The sequence below is a fragment of the Balaenoptera acutorostrata genome, chromosome X, assembly GCF_949987535.1.
Source record: "Balaenoptera acutorostrata chromosome X, mBalAcu1.1, whole genome shotgun sequence".
Lineage (NCBI taxonomy): Eukaryota > Metazoa > Chordata > Mammalia > Artiodactyla > Balaenopteridae > Balaenoptera > Balaenoptera acutorostrata.
This window is the reverse complement of record NC_080085.1, coordinates 24,618,104-24,639,286: the sequence shown is the minus strand read 5'-3', so window position 1 is coordinate 24,639,286 and position 21,183 is coordinate 24,618,104. Positions and strand designations below refer to the sequence as shown.

Here is a 21,183-nt window from a genome sequence, read left to right as displayed (position 1 = left end):
GTATGTGTATATATATACATATATATATATATATATATATATATACACACTTTTTAAAAATATTCTTTTCCATGATGGGGTGTGTGTGTGTGTGTGTATAAAAAACAATCACTTTGCTATACAGCAGAAATTAACACAACATTGTAAATCAACTGCACTTCAGTAAAAACAAAAACCCTAAAAAACTCCTAGAAGACAACATAGGAGAAAACCTAGATGGCCTTGGGTATGGTGATGCTTTTTTAGATAGAAAACCAAAGACATGACCCATGAAAAAAATAACTAATCAACTGGACTTTATTAAAATTAAAAACTTCTGTTCTACCAAAGATGATATGAAGAGAATTAGAAAACAAGCTGCAGACTGGAAGAAAATATTTGCAGGACACATCTGATAAAATACTGTTATCCAAAATATGCAAAGAACTCTTAAAACTCAACAATAACAAAACAAACAACCCAAGTAAAAAATGGGCCAAAGACTTTAACACCTCACCAAAGAAGATAGACAGATGGCTAATAAGCATATGAAAAGATATTCCACCTCATATATCATGAAAACAATGCAACACAAAACAATGAGATTATCACTATGCACCTATTAGAAGGACTATAATCTGAAACACAGACAACGCCAAATGCTGGCGAGGCTGTGGAGTATCAGAAACTCTCGTACATTGCTGGTGGGAATGCATAATGGCTTAGCCACCTTGTAAGAAATTGCCAACCTATCTTCCAAAGTTAAACATTCTCTTACCATACGATCTAGCAATTGCACTCCTTGGCATTTACCCAAAGGAGCGGAAAACTTACAGAGAAACAAAAACCCACATGTGGATGCCTATATCAGCTTTATTTATAATTGTCAAAACTTGGAAGCAAACAAAATGTCCTTTAGTAGGTGAATGGAAAAACTAAGTGTGGTACATCCAGACGATGGATTATTCTTCATCACTAAAAAGAAATGAGCTATCCAGCCATGAAATGACAGGAAAGAACCTTAAATGCTTACTAAGTAAAAGAAGCCAATCCGAAAAGGCTATATACTGTATGATGAAATTCATTTCTAGTACATGACATTCTGGAAAAGGCAAAACTATGGAAACAAGAAAGATCAGTGGTTTCTAGGGGAGGGAGAAGAGAGAACAGGGAAAGCACAAAGGATTTTTAGGGCAGTGATATTATAATGATGCATATATGTCATTATACTTTTGTCCAAACCCATAGAATGTACATCAAGGGTTCACCCTGAGGTGAACTATGGACTTTGGATGACTATGACATTTCAATGTAGGTACATCCTTAGTTAAGAACAAATGCTACCACTCTGGTAAGTGATACTGATAACAGGAGAGGCTATGCATGTGCAGGGGCAGGGGGTATAGGAGATATCTCTATACCTTCCTCATTTTTGCTGTAACTTAAACTGCTCTAAAAAATTAAGTCTTCAAATGCTAAAGGAATTTCTCTAGGCAGGAAACACAAGAGAAGGAAAACACTTACAATAATAAACCCAAAACAATTAAGAAAATGGTAATAGGAACATACATATCAATAATTACCTTAAATGTAAATGGATTAAATGCTCCAACCAAAAGACATAGACTGGCTGAATGGATACAAAAACAAGACCCATATATATATGCTGTCTACAAGAGACCCACTTCAGACCTAGGGACACATAGAGACTGAAAGTGAGGGGATGGAAAAATATTCCAAGCAAATGGAAATCAAAAGAAAGCTGGAGTAGCAATTCTCATATCAGACAAAATAGACTTTAAAACAAAGACTACTACAAGAGACAAAGAAGGATACTACATAATGATCAAGGGATCAATCCAAGAAGAAGATATAACAATTGTAAATATTTATGCACCCAACATAGGAGCACCTCAATACATAAGGCAAATGCTAACAGACATGAAAGGGGAAATCGACAGTAACACAATCATAGTAGGGGACTTTAGCACCCCACTTTCACCAATGGACAGATCATCCAAAATGAAAATAAATAAGGAAACACAAGCTTTAAATGATACGTTAAACAAGATGGACTTAATTGATATTTATAGGACACTCCATCCAAAAACAACAGAATACACATTTTTCTCAAGTGCTCATGGAACATTCTCCAGGATAGATCGTATCTTGGGTCACAAATCAAGCCTTGGTAAATTTAAGAAAACTGAAATCGTATCAAGTATCTTTTCCAACCACAATGCTATGAGACTAGATATCAATTACAGGAAAAAATCTGTAAGAAATACAAACACATGGAGGCTAAACAACACACTTAATAACCAAGAGATCACTGAAGAAATCAAAGAGGAAATCAAAAAATACCTAGACACAAATGACAATGAAAACACAATGACCCAAAACCTATGGGATGCAGCAAAAGCAGTTCTAAGAGGGACGTTTTAGCTATACAAGCCTACCTTAAGAAACAAGAAACATCTCAAATAAACAACCTAACCTTACACCTAAAGCAGTTAGAGAACGAAGGAAAAAAAACCCCCGAAGTTAGCAGAAGGAAAGAAATCATAAAGATTATATCTGAAATAAATGAAAAAGAAATGAAGAAAACAATAGCAAAGATCAATGGGGAGGGGGAAGAGTAAGATGTGACAAAGTGGGAGAGTGGCATGGACATATATACACTACCAAACGTAAAATAGATAGCTAGTGGGAAGCAACCGCATAGCACAGGGAGACCAGCTCTGTGCTTTGTGACCACCTAGAGGGGTGGGATAGGGAGGGTGGGAGGGAGGGAGAGGCAAGAGGGAAGAGATATGGGGACATATGTATATGTATAACCAATTCACTTTGTTATAAAGCAGAAACTAACACACCATAAAAAAAAACAAATAAAATAAATAAAATTAAAAGCTGGTTCTTTGAGAAGATAAACAAAATTGATAAACCATTAACCAGACTTATCAAGAAAAAAAGAGAGAAGACTCAAATCAATAGAATTAGAAATGAAAAAGGAGAAGTAACAACTGACACTGCAGAAATACAAAGGATCATGAGAGATTACTACAAGCAACTCTATGCCAATAAAATGGACAACCTGGAAGAAATGGACAAATTCTTAGAAATGCACAACCTTCCGAGACTGAACCAGGAAGAAATAGGAAATATGAACAGACCAATCACAAGCACTGAAATTGAAAATGTGATTAAAAATCTTCCAACAAACAAAAGCCCAGGACCAGATGGCTTCAGAGGCGAATTCTATCAAACATTTAGAGAAGAGCTAACACCTATCCTTCTCAAACTCTTCCAAAATATTGCAGAGGGAGGAACACTCCCAAACTCATTCTACGAGGCCACCATCACCCTGATACCAAAACCAGACAAAGATGTCATAAAGAAAGAAAACTACAGGCCAATATCACTGATAAACACAGATGCAAAAATCCTCAACAAAATACTAGCAAACAGAATCCAACAGCACATTAAAAGGATCATACACCATGATCAAGTGGGGTTTATCCCAGGAATGCAAGGATTCTTCAATATACGCAAATCAATCAACGTGATACATCATATTGACAAACTGAAGGAGAAAAACCATATGATCATCTCAATAGATGCAGAGAAAGCTTTTGACAAAATTCAACACCCATTTATGATAAAAAACCCTCCAGAAAATAGGCATAGAGGGAACTTTCCTCAACATAATAAAGGCCATATATGACAAACCCACAGCCAACATCGTCCTCAATGGTGAAAAACTGAAACCATTTCCACTAAGATCAGGAACAAGACAGGGTTGCTCACTCTCACCACTATTATTCAACATAGTCTTGGAAGTTTTAGCCATAGCAGTCAGAGAAGAAAAAGAAATAAAAGGAATCCAAATTGGAAAAGAAGAAGTAAAGCTGTCACTGTTTGCAGATGACATGATACTATACATAGAGAATCCTAAAGATGCTACCAGAAAACTACTAGAGCTAATCAATGAATTTGGTAAAGTAGCAGGATACAAAATTAATGCACAGAAATCTCTTGCATTCCTATACACTAATGATGAAAAATCTGAAAGTGAATTTAAGAAAACACTCCCATTTACCATTGCAACAAAAAGAATAAAATATCTAGGAATAAACCTACCTAAGGAGACAAAAGACCTGTATGCAGAAAATTATAAGACACTGATGAAAGAAATTAAAGATGATACCAACAGATGGAGAGATATACCATGTTCTTGGATTGGAAGAATCAACATTGTGAAAATGACTCTACTACCCAAAGCAATCTACAGGTTCAATGCAATCCCTATCAAACTGCCACTGGCATTTTTCACAGAATTAGAACAAAAAATTTCACAATTTGTATAGAAACAGCAAAGACCCTGAATAGCCAAAGCAATCTTGAGAAAGGACAACAGAGCTGGAGGAATCAGGCTCCCTGACTTCAGACTATACTAGAAAGCTACAATAATCAAGAAAGTATGGTACTGGCACAGAAACAGAGATATAGATCAATGGAACAGGATAGAAAGCCCAGAGATAAACCCGCGGACATATGGTCGCCTTATCTTTGATAAAGGAGGCAAGAATATACAGTGGAGAAAAGACAGCCTCTTCAATAAGTGGTGCTGGGAAAACTGGACAGGTACATGTAAAAGTATGAAATTAGAATACTCCCTGACACCATACACAAAAATAAACTCAAAATGGATTAAAGACCTAAATGTAAGGCCAGACACTATCAAACTCTTAGAGGAAAACATAGGCAGAACACTCTATGACATAAATCACAGCAAGATCCTTTAGACCCACCTCCTAGAGAAATGGAAATAAAAACACAAATAAACAAATGGGACCTAATGAAACTTAAAAGCTTTTGCACAGCAAAGGAAACCATAAACAAGACCAAAAGACAACCCTCAGAATGGGAGAAAATATTTGCAAATGACGCAACTGACAAAGGATTAATCTCCAAGATTTACAAGCAGCTCATGCAGCTCAATAACAAAAAAACGAACAACCCAATCTAAAAATGGGCAGAAGACCTAAATAGGCATTTCTCCAAAGAAGATATACAGATTGCCAACAGACACATGAAAGAATGCTCAACATCATTAATCATTAGAGAAATGCAAATCAAAACTACAATGAGATATCATCTCACACCAGTCAGAATGGCCATCATCAAAAAATCTAGAAACAATAAGTGCTGAGAGGGTGTGGAGAAAAGGGAACACTCTTGCACTGCTGGTGGGAATGTAAATTGATATAGCCACTAGGGAGAACGGTATAGATGCACAGTATTTCTAATAGATGGCAGTAAGAGTCTAAATTGCTACAACTACTTTGAAAAACATACGGCACTCTCTCATAAAATTGTACACACAGACATTATCTATGACTCAACAATTCCACTCCCAGGAGAAACTCATATACTTACATTCAGAGACATATGTAGGAACATCCATAGTGACACCATTTTTAGACAGCAAAAACCTGGAAACAACCCAGTATGCATCAAGAGGAGATTAGATGAATGAACTATTTATGTTCCCACAAAGAAATATTGTACAACAGTTAAAATGAATAAATTACATCAAGATATGACAATATATGTCAAACTCAGAATTTTTAAGTTAAAAAATCCTAAAAGATAACATAAATATGCATATTTATAAAATACATATAAATATCTATAAAAATCTAAAACTCTATATATCTTTGCATACAATTTTTAGGAATACATGTAGTTTAAAACTATGCAATTTAACCTAAAGAAATGATGAAATGATGAACACAGGATTCAGATGGCAATTCCATCATGTGAGTGGCGGGCAGGAGAATGGTTTGTATAAGATCACATACGTAAATTTAAGTTATCATCCACGTTCTGTTTTTCACAGAGTGATGATTTCCCAGGTTCTTATTATATTATAAAACATAGATAAATTAAAAAACAGACAAATACAAACATATGCATATCTAACTAAGTGAATAATAAAAGAAGGTCATGCCTGGGCCAACAATGATTGTATGTTAGGAACCAAGGATGAAGATTAATCCTTAATCCTGTGCCTCTGCGATTAGGTGGTATGATAAGCATTTGCTGTGTGAAGCCCATATGCATTGCTATTAGCAACAGGCAGTAGGAATATGGAGAAAGTCCGATGGCAAACTTTAAAGAACACTGGGGGTGAATTAAGTAGTTCTTTGTCTTTACTGTGTACCTCCTTAAATACTTTATTGATACTTTGCTCTTTATTAATTCCATAAGGTTCACTGAATATCACTTTGCCTCAAACTTCTGCAAAAATCTACTGGCTGTGTGGGTTGATCTATTCCTGGGAGTATCAACACTCTAATAAACCTGGATGTTTTGAGCTGTTTGTAAGAGCAATTGGGCACGGTTTGAAAACCCTGGAGGAGGAAAGAGCAAATTAAGTTTAGAAGGTATTATTACCTTTTTTCTCCAAGTACAACTCCTAGACTAAGAAGGAGTCAGATACTTCATCTTCCTTCCCACTTTCCTGGGTGATGAGGAAAATTTAAAGTGTGTGTCTCAAAACAAAGCTTTTTCTTTTAAAAAGTTTAGGTAATTCTCTGGGAGGTAACATACAAAGGTAGATGTATTTCTATAGAATAACAAGCATTCCTAAAACTATTCGTGAAATAAAACTATTTGTGCAATAATTATCATTGTAGATAGCAATTAGAAAGGTGATTTTATTCTGGAAAATTTTCACATTTTAAAATCCAGAGAGATAAATAAAAGATACATGCTTTTATTCATACCATTCCTCCAATCTACTTGTTGGATGATTATTCATCTTTTTGAGTGTAATGCTCACAGGTGCAAGGTCAACTGTGGGCTGGCTAGACGGCTGTGTTGAACTTACCTGTGTTTAGTCACGTCTGGAATCAGCTGACTCTTCACTGGGGCGACTACTCTCATCCACATTTCTCATCCTGCAACAGGCTGGCCAGGGCATGTTCCCATGGTGACAACAGAGGCCTAAGAGGAAAAGCAGAAATACAGAAGACTCAGTGGTGGCACGCCAACAGCTGGCAAGTCACATGGCCAAATGCAGCCTTAATGGAGAACAGCATTACAATGTATAGATACAGGAAGAGGAAATAATTGGGGCTAGTTTTGCAATCTACCACTGGCACTTATGTCTGTAACCTTAATCAGTGGTCTTTGAATAATAAGGCCAACTTTTGCCACCTCACATCCCTTCCCACTTCATCATAGTATTTTAGGTTCTCTCACCTAATCCCCATGAAGGTTGTTTCACCCTCAAGGCCTGAGGGAAAGAATTTTAGCAGTGTGTTGGCTAGGTTGGTAAATACTGGCATCTATTTCTAACTTGACAAGCATCACTTAATTTTTGTATTATGGGTGGTCATTATTTCAGATAAATATGTCTTCTTCAGAAATGATATGTCTTGAGGTTAATAACATGTTTTAAATATCTGAATTTTTCTCATAGAATTTAACCTGCTCATAGTAGGTGCTCAATAATCAGCACTTGTTTAATGGATATGTCACTTCTGAGGTGAACAAAGAATCTTTTATTTCAAGGATAAAAGTCCAGGCTAAAGATAGAGTATTCAAATATGGACTTTCTAGAGGCAGTACAGAAACATATTGGCTAAGAAAAAAGGCTAAAGCATTTAATTAAATATTAATTTCTTTTTTTCTCGATGGAACACTTTTTTAATTGACCTAGCAGAAGCTTATTATGAAGTGTAGAAAAAGCAACTGCTGTTATTTTAAAACAGTGGTATTCTATGCTGGCTTCAAACTAAACTCACCTGGGGAGATTTTTAAACAATACCAATGCCGGGGATTCACCCTAGATCAATTAAATCAGTATTTCTGGAGGTGAAGTCTAAGGATGGATATATTTAAAAGCTCCCTAGATGATTCTAATGTGAAGCCAAGGTTGAGGACAGATGCTTTAAACTCTTCTAAAAATACCAACAAGAAAGTTTGGAAATTGAGCAATACACCTGGAAGCAACACATAGCTGTTAACTTGGATACTGCTAAACAATCCTGGCAGATTAAACAGTATCCTAATTAATTGGTCTTCCTAAGTCCATTATGGGCCTTCACCTGGCAGCATTTTCAAAACACAGAATTTGGAAATGCTGAATTTCAGTTATTATAAAGTAGTTCATAGACGCTGGCCAAGCAAACTTACAATTTGACTTGTATTGTGATATAAAATTGATTTGATATCACTGGGATGTAGATCTCCAGATGAGAGCTGACAAAGACCAGCTGAGGCTTTAGCTAAATGATGTGTGAGAGCACTGGAAGACAACTGGAAACTAATGAGATGATAAAAGCTTTCAGGTATGTGAGTTTATCAGCTACCTGCTGAGACCCTCTCACTGTAGAAGAGAACTCCCTGGCTCAAGGCCTTCTTTTCCATCTTAGGTGCAATCAAGGCTAGTGATATTCTGTTAAGTATTGTCTCTGCTTATTTTTGGAGGTGAAGTTGGAGAAAAGTGGGAGCCAGTAGGTATATCTTCCATCCCACATTTATATATACTCTGGTCTAAGAAGTATTCTTATTCTCACTTGCATACAGTGGCACAGGCATGATTTATTAAGGGAGTGTGGGCCATAACTTGAAACCCTGTGGCCACATGGGATTGTACTCACTGCTCCATAAACTGCTGACCCTGACTGAAATTCCCTGACCCCATCTCTGGCCACATTCTACCTTTTACACAGAGCAGAGTGGCTGTGGTAGGAGAAACGAGGTATGAGGCTATACTTTAAAGTCAAGGTAAAATCAGGTTTTAAATTCTAAAAAATTCAATTGCATTTGGCAGTTCCAACTTCAGGGAATTCAAAATAACTCATGATGAGATGGTATCAGACTGGAATGGAATATATTGGCAAAATATAAGTGCGTAAATCAAACAATCAAGGGTTATTGAGCTATTGAAAAGTGTGAACAAATTAAAAATTCCACTAAGACTGGACTAGAGAAGCGATTCTCCATATCAGCCTCAAGAAATTCTCCAGAGAACAAGTGTCCCAATGTCATATACATATAGAAAATGCTGCAAACCACACCCCCTTCTTAGAGTGTCACCGTATAGATGATCAGAGTAAAGGCCCAGAGATATAATACAGTAAATAAGAAGGTTTGAGCTTGCTTATTCCGGAGTTTAAAGTGAGAGCACTTTGTCATATGCCGATTACATCTTGGGGAGCACTGAACTGGTACTGTTCATGTAATTAATCACAGAGAGGTATATAAATTAAATGAACTACAAAGCCGCACACTATGAGTAAAATTGGATAATTTACCCTTTTTTGAAATTTGCCAACAAATTTTAGGTGTGGAGATTATTTCATTCTTTTAATTTTCACCATCCACAAGAATATAGCTACTACGCTACACTGCTAGATTTAAATCTAGGTAAAGTTCTCAGGCAACTTAGGGCAGAAATTCAAGAGTATGATATACAGGTCACTCACCTTTGAATGTAATCCAGGTTTTCAGTGTCTCTTGGCAAATAGGGCACTTAGAATTTTACAATACTCTTTGTGCAGTTAAGCCAGAACAGGGCATCTATAATACAACTACAGTTGTCTGGTATCCGCAGGAGACTGGTTTCAGGACCCACTGTGGATACCAAAATCCACATATGCTCAAGTCCCATAGTCGACCGTCCATCTGTGAATTCCACATCCACGAATTAGACCAACCACAGATTGTATATTAAGTCTGTGATCTGCGGCTAGTTGAATACATGGTTGTGCAACCATGGATATGGAGAGCCGACTGTGTATCAAAAAAAAAAAAAAATCCACACATAGGTGGACTCATGCAGTTCAAACCCATGTTGTTCAAGCGTCAACTGTATTTCTTTCTATAAGATAGTTTTCTCTCTCTCTCTATCCCTTCCTTTTTTCTTTCATTCTTGTACCCCTTCTGGTTTCCTTTCTTTCATTATTTTATGTCTTCTTTCTTTCTAAAAATAACCTATTTTACAACATCCTAATTCAAATCCTTTAGGCTCAAATCCTTTAGAAATAGGTTCATTTAGATTCTGTTTTACTTGAAACCCGTTATTTCAAAATACAACTGTTGATACTAAAGTGGATTATTATAGTGTTTCTGTAACAGCTTACTCCACGTGTTACCACTAGAAAGAATTACTTAATATTGATGTAGTTTCATTAATAGCATTTGAATATGAATGTGTAGTAAATTATTTTATCTTGCAGATAAAGAATGAGGTTCCAGCTCAAGATGGTGACTAGGAAGATCCTGAACTCGCCTCCATCCCTGGACAAACTGGGTCTACAGCTACCTATAAAACAATTTCCTCCTTAAAAAACCTAAAGGCTGGCTGAGTGATGACAATACACCAGGTAGATGAAGATGAACAACATATCAAAGTAGGTAGGAGAGGCTGGAACCCAATCTCACCATAAACCCCACCCCCTGGCATGGTGACCCACAACCAGGAGGGAACTCAAAACCCAGAGTTTCTCCCCGAGGAGGGAAAGGTTTGAACCTCACATGGGGCACCTCAACTTTTAAGACCTGCACCTGAGAGACAAGCCCCAGAGTTTTAAAACCAATGGGACTTATGTCCCAAGACACATAAGACTCTAGTGATCTCAGAAGCTGCTCTTACAGTGTTTGCATGCTCAGACTCACTGACCCCAGAGCCCAGCTCAGAAGCAGCTGATCGTGCCCAGACCTAAAATGAAGGAGGCTCATGTGCTCATATTAAAGTGTCGGCCTCAGGAGCACACATCTAATTAAACAGACACATCTAGGAGTCTGCTGGAACACTGTACAGGACAGAGACTGGCAGGTGCCATCTTTGCACTCTCCCTTTGCTGTATCTCCTGGTAGGGAGCTTTCACACATCTGGTGTAATGATTTTTGTGGCTGCCACCCAGGGGACGCCTCTAGACCATCTGATCCTGGAGGTCAGGGAGCTTGCATTCCTGGTCTCATGGGATTGTAATAATCAGTATCACAGAGAAAGGAGTTCATACCCCTGTCTGGTGCCCCGATTTTTGCGGTTGCTGCCAGGGGACACCTCTACATTGCCTGGCTCTGGTGGCCAGTGGGGCTTACGCTTGTGGGTCCAGTAGGACTGCAACCAATGGAGAAAAGGTTCTTAAACAGCTACCACCCCCAGGCCACAACAAGAGGAAAGAGACCCAAGAGCTCTGTCTTTCTGTGAGAAAGGCCTATTAGGTAATCATGGCTGTTGCCTGAGGGTCAGGCTTCAGTTTTGGCACACACTGGTAAAGCCGCTGTGGAAAACAGTATGGAGGTTCCTCACAGAATTAAAAATAGAACTACCATATGATCCAGAAGTTCCACTTCTGGGTATCTATCCAAAGAAAACAAAAACACTAACTCAAATAGATATCTGTAGCCCCATGTTCACTGTATCATTATTTATAATAGTCAAGATGTGGAAACAATCTGAGCGACCATTGATGGATAAAGTAATTATATTATACACACACACACACACACAGGGGAATATTATTCAGCCATAAAAAGAATGAAACTTGCCATTTGTGACCACATGGATGGTCAGTGAGGGGATTATGGCTAAGTGAAGTAAGTCAGGCAGAAATAGACAAATACCATATGATGTTTATGTGTAGAATTTAGGGGAAAAAAACCCCAACCTCATAGATACAGACTGGTGGTTGCCAACATCAGGGGTGGTGGGTGGGGAAAAAAAAAGAATCCTGTAAGTCTCACTCATTTCATTTCTAGCACTCCATCCTAGGGAAAAAGATGATGAGAAATGTTTTTACACTAGACTATCTATTATACATATCTACATATCACCTCAACAGGGCAGTTTTGATAATAAACCACTCTTTGGATGTTATTTAGAGGAAGGGGTATTATAAAAGGCCATGGGATGACTTTTTAATGTCAGACAGAGTGGCATCAGTCAACAGGCAGAGCATAAATGAGTCTTTCTAAATGAATGTTAGGCAAAGGTAAAAATATAAGATGTGTATATAACATCATAGTAGTATACACACACACATATCATTGATAAAAGTGATTTCTGATTTAATATGTTTCTAATAAACAATATTCCTTTGGTAAAAGGTATATGATAGCATCGAGAACTAATACACTTGTACGAACTACAAGCCTGACACTGTTTCAGATGCTCTGCATGTATTAGTTTAATATCCAAAATGCTTTTATGAGCTATAAAGAATATCAGTCCCCTGGCATCGTACCACTAGTCTACGCCAGTAGTGGTAGCAAAGATTTTTGGTGTGACCCCCTAGGTGGGACCTGAATGCAGACATAATAAATCCATAGACCATAAACTCACCCACTACACTATACTAGCTTTTGCTTTGAAAGTATACGAAGGATACAGACCTACCATTAAACACCCCAGCCATTGCTTCCATAACTATACTGGTACTTGTAATCACATCTCAAATTCTGTTTCCAAAATGTCACAATATGCCAAGAAATGTTTCTCTGCCTGCAGCTTTTACTGAAAGCTATATTTATATTGGTGCTTAGTCATGGTGACACTGCAACCAACAACTTTATATAGGTACAAAACACTGAAATATTCTGAAATATATTTCGGCTGAAATCTCAAGAAATATGGGACTTAAATTACTTGAGTGGAAGATATGTTACATTTCATGATCAAACCCAGAAATGTTACATACAGAAATTACATTAGTTTTTAGGAAAAGGGAATTTTTGATTTCTATAAATATCTAGAAACTTATAAAACTCTGGGTTGTAAAACTGCAATTTTATGAAACAAATGTGATTTAATTCACAAAGACAAAACAATAGGAAAATTCATTTTAGTTGCTTGTAAATGTGGTAATTGAGAGAAATTTTGGCATGAATGATAAAAATCCCTTGGTAGCAAGGTATTTAAGTCACTGGTATGTGAAACAAAAAGATTCTCTTTGGACTTTAAGGCTCTTTAATCAGAAGGCAGGTAATATAATACAATTAATGAAAAAATTTGGTAGGAAAATGTATTTGAATCAAAATTAAAGGAATTGACTGAAACATTTCACATAAAAAAGTAGAATTCACTAGTTTGAAAATGTATATGTTAAAGAATATGTTGCTTATACTTTAAACATTCTATGATTCTAGGAATGGGAACATTTAAAAAATCTGTGTGGTAATAAAGTTTTTAAAAATCCAAAACATGCTTTCCTACTGATAACGAGAGTTATTTAAAGAAGAATTCATGGAAATACATTTGTCCTAGCATAAAATGAAACTTAGAACTATTAATGCACAGATCATTTATAAACAAATGCCTATAGATTTTGAAAAATCCTAATTTTCTGATTATAATGATTCTTTATTCTGCAATGACTTGATGAATTCCACTACTGAATTAGTGAAACACAAATAATTTAGGTAAGCAAAGTTTTTGTCTCAATATATTTTCTTATCTGTCCCAATTTCCAAATTCCCTATAAATTCAATGCTGAAAGACTTTCCTCCAGACTCTACCTTCTTAATTTCAATTAAGATACTTTGATTTATATATAAAAACAAACATTTATACAGTGAACCTACTTTTTAAAAAAGTTTCCTAAATAGTACAGTTTTAAAAATTATAAAATGATAAATGCCATCCTTCATTGTTTCCAAAAAAAATATGAGAAAAAGAAAATCAAAGTAGTCAATAAAATATTGACCATCATTTCTCAAATCTACCAAATTGATGAAATAATTTGAGGAAGACTGAATCATTTTATTAAATGACATATCCTTTCATAATTTAATGAAAGACTACTACTATAACATGAAAAATGAATACTGATGGAAATCCTGTCAATGCAGCTCCAAGAAACTATGGTTTGTTTTTACAAAATACAAAATAATGCAATTATCTTTAAAAACTAGTCATGGAGGGATAAAGAAAGATAGAATTTTCCAGAAAATGGCATGGTCCCCAAACTTTTCTAAGGTCCCTAGCCTGTCAGAAAGTGACCTTTCTTACTACCTGTGAGACTGGGACCTTATAAACCAGATACCAAGTCAGTTTTCTTAGGAGGGCTTTGTAGTCATTTGGTCAGTATATGAAGTCAATACTTGTTCTTTAAGAGTGGGCTTATTATGCCTGATTTGATGAGAATCACTTGCAAATATGATGTTCTAAGTATGCCCATGATTGCACAAGCAATTTGTTCAATTATATATCTGGGAATAAAGGAGGACAAATTCTTATTGAACCTGTACAAATAAATAAATAACACTGCTATGAAAGGTAAGGGCACTCAAGTAAAAAGTACTATTTGTTTCTGAACTGTAAGAGGCCAGTGAGAATCAAATAACATTAAAACGTTTCATTTTGCTTTACAGAAGCACAGTCTACTAGATTAAGTGTTAGGAATAGCTTAAGAAAAAATGCATGAGACTTCCTTCCATAACATTAAAAATGAAACATTAAAAAAATAATTCCAATAATGTTCCAAACAAATAACTATAATAAGATTGTTTTCCTCAGTCCTAAATGATGAATTTTGTTTCATCGGGACTCAAGTCAGCAATCTGCTTTCACAAAGTCTGTTTGCTTCTGGACTAAAAAGGGTCCTAGAAATCCTGACTTACTCCATAGCATAAACTCAAAGTTGTTAAGCAATGCCAACTGGGCAGCTTGTAGCCAAAAGTCTATTCTTTGATGTATCAATAGTTCAGAGTACCTGTTAGAATCCTTTCCAAGAGGCTCTAAGACTGTCCTTCTTTGTTGAAGACACAAATTTTAGCTTCTAGATTATACCAGAGACTTGAGGCAAACACCTAGGAGCAGAAAAGCATTTGATGAGACTGAGAGGCTGTGGTTAATTTATCACAATGCTAATAATATCATAGTTTTCTATTGGGGTACAGTAAATAACTATTTCATAAAGATTTAATCAATAGTTCCTCTAAGCATAAGAATGCATTATGGCAGCATAGGCATTGGCAAATCTCTAAGCCTTCCCATAAAATGTAAAATCTCCATAGTATTTACATTGATAATATTTTAACTATAAAAATTTAACCTTAGGAAAACCAAGTATCTCTTCTGATTTGACAATTTTGTTCACACAATTCTTACAATAATGTTAATTAAAATGGAGTTATCAAACAAACCTATTTATAGCATCTTTTCTTTTATAAGGTAAATAATAAATCCTTGTGATTTTCCAAGGGCCTCCTGGAGGATCTAAGATCTCTTTAAATATGAATGTTAGACTCGAAGTTTTATTTTTTTTCTCAACTTAGATCCTATCTTGGGCAAGTAAGATCAAAGGAATTGTCAAGATCTGATCAATTGTTTAAGATAGGATGATGGATGCATGAGAGACAATACCTGGTTACCTATTTAATCAAAGTGACAGTAAAATATTTTTAAATAATTATTTAAGAAGGTAGCACAGTTGTAAGGAACTTTATCTTTCTGACAATTGAAGAATCTGTGCTGCTTTCGTTGTTAATTAAATAATAAAGCAAAACTGAAAACTATTTTGGTGAGACAGGGATTACCTACAGAAGGTAAATAATAACCTTTATCACTTCCTGTTAAGATCTCTAAGACACCTTAATCATTTTAACAAAGGTAAAAGTCACAGTATACTCTTGCATTTATATTTTGGGCAGTAAAAGTTTCAATGTTCTTTTTTTGTATAAATAACCTCATCTAAAACGAGCCAACTTTGGCAAAATTTTAATACATTTCATTGTTCCTTTTCATGCTGAATTATTATAAACTAAGTTGAGTAAAAACTACCTTTCTTTAAACCTTCTACAATTTTCTGTATCTCTTAAGATTTTGTCACTCACTAAACCGTTTGACATTCTGGAACAACTGGAACCTTTAAAACAAAATGACCCTCTTTTTCTCTTGATAAACAAAACCACATCCTATTACCGTACATACTAAGTATATTTATCTTGGTACTCTTCCTCCTAATATAGTCTCAACCAACCATAATAATCGTAACTTTTAATAAAGAAAATGAACTTCTATTTCACAGAAAAATACTGAGAGGTCTATTATTTGAGAACTCTCCATCAAATACTTTAGCAGACTAAGAAAACTCATTCCCTGCAGCCACACATAGCACTGTTACACCTTCATAAAGTACCTTAAATGAACATGTTCATTAACATTACCCAAAGATATAGCCACTGTAAGGCATATAAAAATAGTAAGTAAAAGAATATAAACTTAAAATTATGTTTAGTCATCAATGTTTGAGTATTCACTTTTACTTAGAAATTATCTAGGCATCTAATCATTATCTATTAATTAACTCAATTTAATGTTAATCCAAATTTGTAAATTATATTTAAACTGAAACACTACAACACATAATCACTGTTGATGTAAAAAAGTGTCAGAATAATGATTCAATTTAGCCACACACAAACTAATCTCTTTCATAATTGTAAATGTTTTCCAGGAGTAATATTAACTTATTTGATCAGTAAACCAATATAAGAAGCCTAGAAGTTCAGATCAACTTGTCACTTCAAGAGAAAGCAAACCCAAACAAAAACAAAAACAAAATGCTTGGATTATAAAGCATACTGATAGATTCAAGGAAAAGACAAGAGAGTTACTATTTATTATTTTAGCCAAAACTACTAACCCAGTCTAATTTGTCTAAAGATTCATCTTAATTATGTAAACTTAGATTAAAAATGTTAAGCCAGCAATTTCTGTATTTTTCTGGTGTGCATTGCACATTTAGAGTTATTAGGTCAGGTGTTTTTTTTTCCCCTATGATTTTAAGGAAGAATATTAGATTTATATAAGGGCTCTTTTACCTCTATAAACAAATCAGAATAGGATTCCTTTAAGTTTAAGGGACATAATAATAGAACTTATTAATTCTCTATTGAAGTAGGAAAACATTTCCCACTGACTTCATGAAAGATAAAGTCCTTTTATCAAGTACAGGTGCATAGACACAGAGAGTACCTATAGCTTCTGTTCCATAACTTCAGCCACAGGGGAACATTAAACACTAAAACTCCCCAGTTAAAATCTCAGAGAGATGTTTTTCCTTCTAATTGGTTCAAAATTCTTAATTGACATAAGCTCACAAACAGACAAACAAAAACCCAAAAAGATTAACAAACTATATTCTCCATTATCTCTCTCACATCAGAGAATAGATCTCTATCATTCATCTAACCTATATCACCAAATGATCAGACCATAAGACCAAATTTCCAATCGTTGCTGTCACCAAGAGAAAATAACTTATCAGTTGAGTGCACAACAGAAACAAATATAAAAACACAAAATCAACAGAAAGGAAAAAAAAGCAACTTAGGAAAAATTGAGAGTCAGCAAAGTGGAAGTACTATTGTTATTTGGAATTCAATCCAGGAGTCAGGAGAAGACAGGGCTGGAACTAACCAGTCCACATGGTTTGGTTTACTTGTCTCCATCAGGTCAGTCCACTGGGGCATCTCAGTGAAACCTCCAACATGGTTCAGGTATAATTTTCAAAAAGATAAAATCATTAATCTAAGGCAAATAGCCCAAAGATCATTTGAAAAGTTAGGCAGATAGGCAGTTTACCAAAGAAATGGTAGAATTAGATTCTTGGGTGAGATACGAAGCTTGTTAATGTCTAACACAGCCATAAACCATTAGGAATTATCTGTTCCAACAGACGGAAATGACTTTCATCTCTACCAGTTAACCTCTGCTCTACAAAACTATAAAATAGCCCAGATAACAGAAAGGCAAGCCCAGTAATACCTTTTCCCCATTTTCAAATTTCAGAGAATTTTCCTGACAGATTTCACCTATGTTTACCTCCACTGGTTGAGAAGAGAGTTAATATAATTTCAGGAAAGAAGTCGATGAAGCATGGGCTATGAGAACTTAGGGTAATTGTCTCTATCTAAAGCCAAGTTACCAAGGCTCCACCTGGATTTGAAGGAACAATTTACAGAATGTGAGGAATACCCTCACACAATTCTTAGAGCTAACGATCGGCTGAGCTAATTAAAAGAAGACTAAGACATTTTACAAACTAACTTACTCTCTTTAAAGAAAGTTAAGGAAAAAAATAATGTCTATAGAAGTCGTAGAAGATATATCAAGTCTACCATCTTTGGACCTATAACAAAAATAATATACCCCCATATATTATATTTCTTCAGAAATTTTATGCATTGAAATATTAACCTCCTCACAACCCCCAACACCACCACTACTTGCTAAGGTCATCTAGAAAATTATGATACACTCAAGACCTATACCAATTCCTGGAAGCTTCTGTCCCTCTTTCTCTGGCCACCACCAGATCTGAAAGGTAACTGGATTAGAAAAAAAAATGTGAACATTATACTTAGTATATAGCTCTCATATAGAAACTCTGAGACAAGCATGTCTCAGATATATTGGGAAAGAATCAAAGATCATTCACACACATTAAACTAGAGCAAATAGATGGTATTCATGGAACTTCCCACTACCTTACTTGTGGATAAGGTGAAATGAAATATATATGCAAAAATTTAAAAACTTGGAAATTCAGGAGCATAATTTGAAAAAGAGGGGAAAAAGAGAAATAAAAATTATGACATAACCAACCAGCCAACCCAACAAAATCCCCAGAATAAATGATCTGCACTACAGAATAATTTTTACCAGCTTTACTGAGGCATAATTAACAAAAAAGGTATATATTTAAAGTGTATAACAAGATTTGACATACACAGACCTTGTGAAATATTTACTACAATCAAGTAAATTAACACATACATTACCTCACAGTTCCCATTTTTGTGTGTGTGATTATAACACTTACGATCTACTTTTTTAGCAAATTTCAATTATACACTATTATTAACTATAGTCACCATACTGTACATTAGATCCTTAGAACTTATTCATATTCTAGTTTCAGGTTTGTACCATTTGATCAACACTTCCCAAGTTCCCCCAACCCTCAGCCCCTGGAAACCACCATCCACCATTCTACTGTTTCTCATAGAAAAAGAGATGAGATTTGTGGTTATCAGAGGTGGGGGGTTGGAGGAGGGGGAATTGGGGGAAGGTAGTCAAAAAGTACAAACTTCCAGTTATAAGATAAAGAAGTACTAAGGATGTAATGCAGAACATGATGACTATAGTTAATACTGCTGTATGATATACAGGATAGTTGTTAAGAGAGTAGATCCCAAGAGCTCGCATCAAAAGGAGACTTTTTTTTTTCTTTTTATTGTATCTATACAAGATGATGAGTGTTAACTAAACTTATTGTGATAATCATTTCACAATATATGTAAATCAAACCATCATGCTGCATACCTTAAACTTACACAGTGATGTACATCAATTACTTCTCAATATACCTAGAAAGAAAATAAAAATAAATAAAATATTTAAAAAATCAAGATCACAGTACAGAGTTTAACAAATGCTTAGTGAAGACTGAAGATAAATGAGGGATCGGGAGGTTAAGGCCTAAGGATAATATGAAGAATAGAGAGGGAGAAATTTATCTCAGAAACAATAAAGTATAATTAGAGTTGCATTTGTTTACATTTTGGGAAAAGAATAAGTCCCAGTTTCTCCTAAATATCTGAGTGACCTATTTAAAACTGTAGAAACATTTTCTATGTGTTATCTCAAGTCTCTAACTTAAATACTGTATTGGAAGTCACCCATATTATAATCATGATTCCTTTAATTTTTATTTGATTTGTCTATCAATTCTCTGATTTCCACTGCTACCACTTATCTTCCATGTGATTGATCTAAAATAATTACAGCTTAGCAGATTTTATGTTGTTACTGAATATGTATATAACTTTTATTGCAATTTATTTTTTTAAAACCTTGCTTCACCGTTTTACAAAGAATTTTAACTTTTAAGCATGCCTCAATGTTTCATTTGCTTTCACTTACATTAAGATATACTAATGTCAGGTATATCTTTTGTAGATCAAAAGCAAAGCTAGAGGGGCTTCCCTGGTGGCGCAGTGGTTGAGAATCTGCCTGCCAATGCAGGGGACACGGGTTCGAGCCCTGGTCCCGGAAGATCCCACATGCCGCGGAGCAACTAGGCCCATGAGCCACAACTACTGAGCCTGCGCGTCTGGAGCCTGTGCTCCGCAACAAGAGAGGCCGCGATAGTGAGAGGCCCGCGCATAGCGATGAAGAGTGGCCCCCGCTTGCCGCAACTGGAGAAAGCCCTCGCACAAAAACGAAGACCCAACACAGCCATAAATAAATAAATAAATAAATAAATTTTAAAAAAAAGCAAAGCTAGATAATTAATGCATCCATCACCTCATTCAACAATGTCTATCAAATCATCACATTATACACTTTAAATATATACAATTATATTGGTCAATTATTTCTCAATAAAGAAAAAAGGGGGAAAAAAACCCATTCCAGACACAAAGAAGCTAATTAAAAATAACAATTTAAAAAGCATCTCACGGGAATGGACTTGAGGATATGGGGAGGGGGTGGGGTGAGATGTGACAGGGTGAGAGAGTGTCATGGACATATATACACTACCAAATGTAAAATAGATAGCTAGTGGGAAGCAGCCGCATAGCACAGGGAGATCAGCTCGGTGCTTTGTGACCACCTAGAGGGGTGGGATGGGGAGGGTGGGAGGGAGGGAGATGCAAGAGGGAAGAGATATGGGAACATATTGTATATGTATAACTGATTCACTTTGTTATAAAGCAGAAGCTAACACACCATTGTAAGGCAATTATACTTCAATAAAGATGTTTAAAAAAAAAAAACCACACACACACAAAAAAAAACAGTATGGTAATAGAAAAAAACAAACAGATATATAGACCAACGGAACAGAATCAAAATCGTAGAAATAAACTGACACGTGTATAGTCAACTAATATTTGACAAGAGAGTCAAGAGTACACAATGGGTAAAGGACAGTCTCTTCAATAAATTGTGTTGGTCATATATACAATGGAATATTACTCAGCCATAAAAAGAAACGAAATTGAGGCATTTGTAGTGAGGTGGATGGACCTAGAGTCTGTCATACAAAGTGAAGTAAGTCAGAAAGAGAAAAACAAATACCATATGCTAACACATATATATGGAATCTAAAAAAAGAAAAATCTTTCTGAAGAACCTAAGGTCGCAGACGTAGAGAATGGACTTGAGGACAC

General features: G+C 35.5%; 1 long non-coding RNA gene across 1 annotated transcript; it reads right to left on the bottom strand.

Moving 5' to 3' along the window:
* Nucleotides 1–5,418: 5,418 nt before the first annotated feature.
* LOC130706512 (uncharacterized) lies at nucleotides 5,419–19,372 on the bottom strand. Its single transcript, XR_009006742.1, has 4 exons — nucleotides 19,331–19,372; nucleotides 14,712–14,808; nucleotides 6,875–6,990; nucleotides 5,419–5,474 (listed from the first exon to the last, which is right to left on the bottom strand). It is a non-coding gene; the product is annotated as an uncharacterized LOC130706512 (long non-coding RNA).
* Between the last annotated feature and the right edge of the window lie 1,811 nt (nucleotides 19,373–21,183).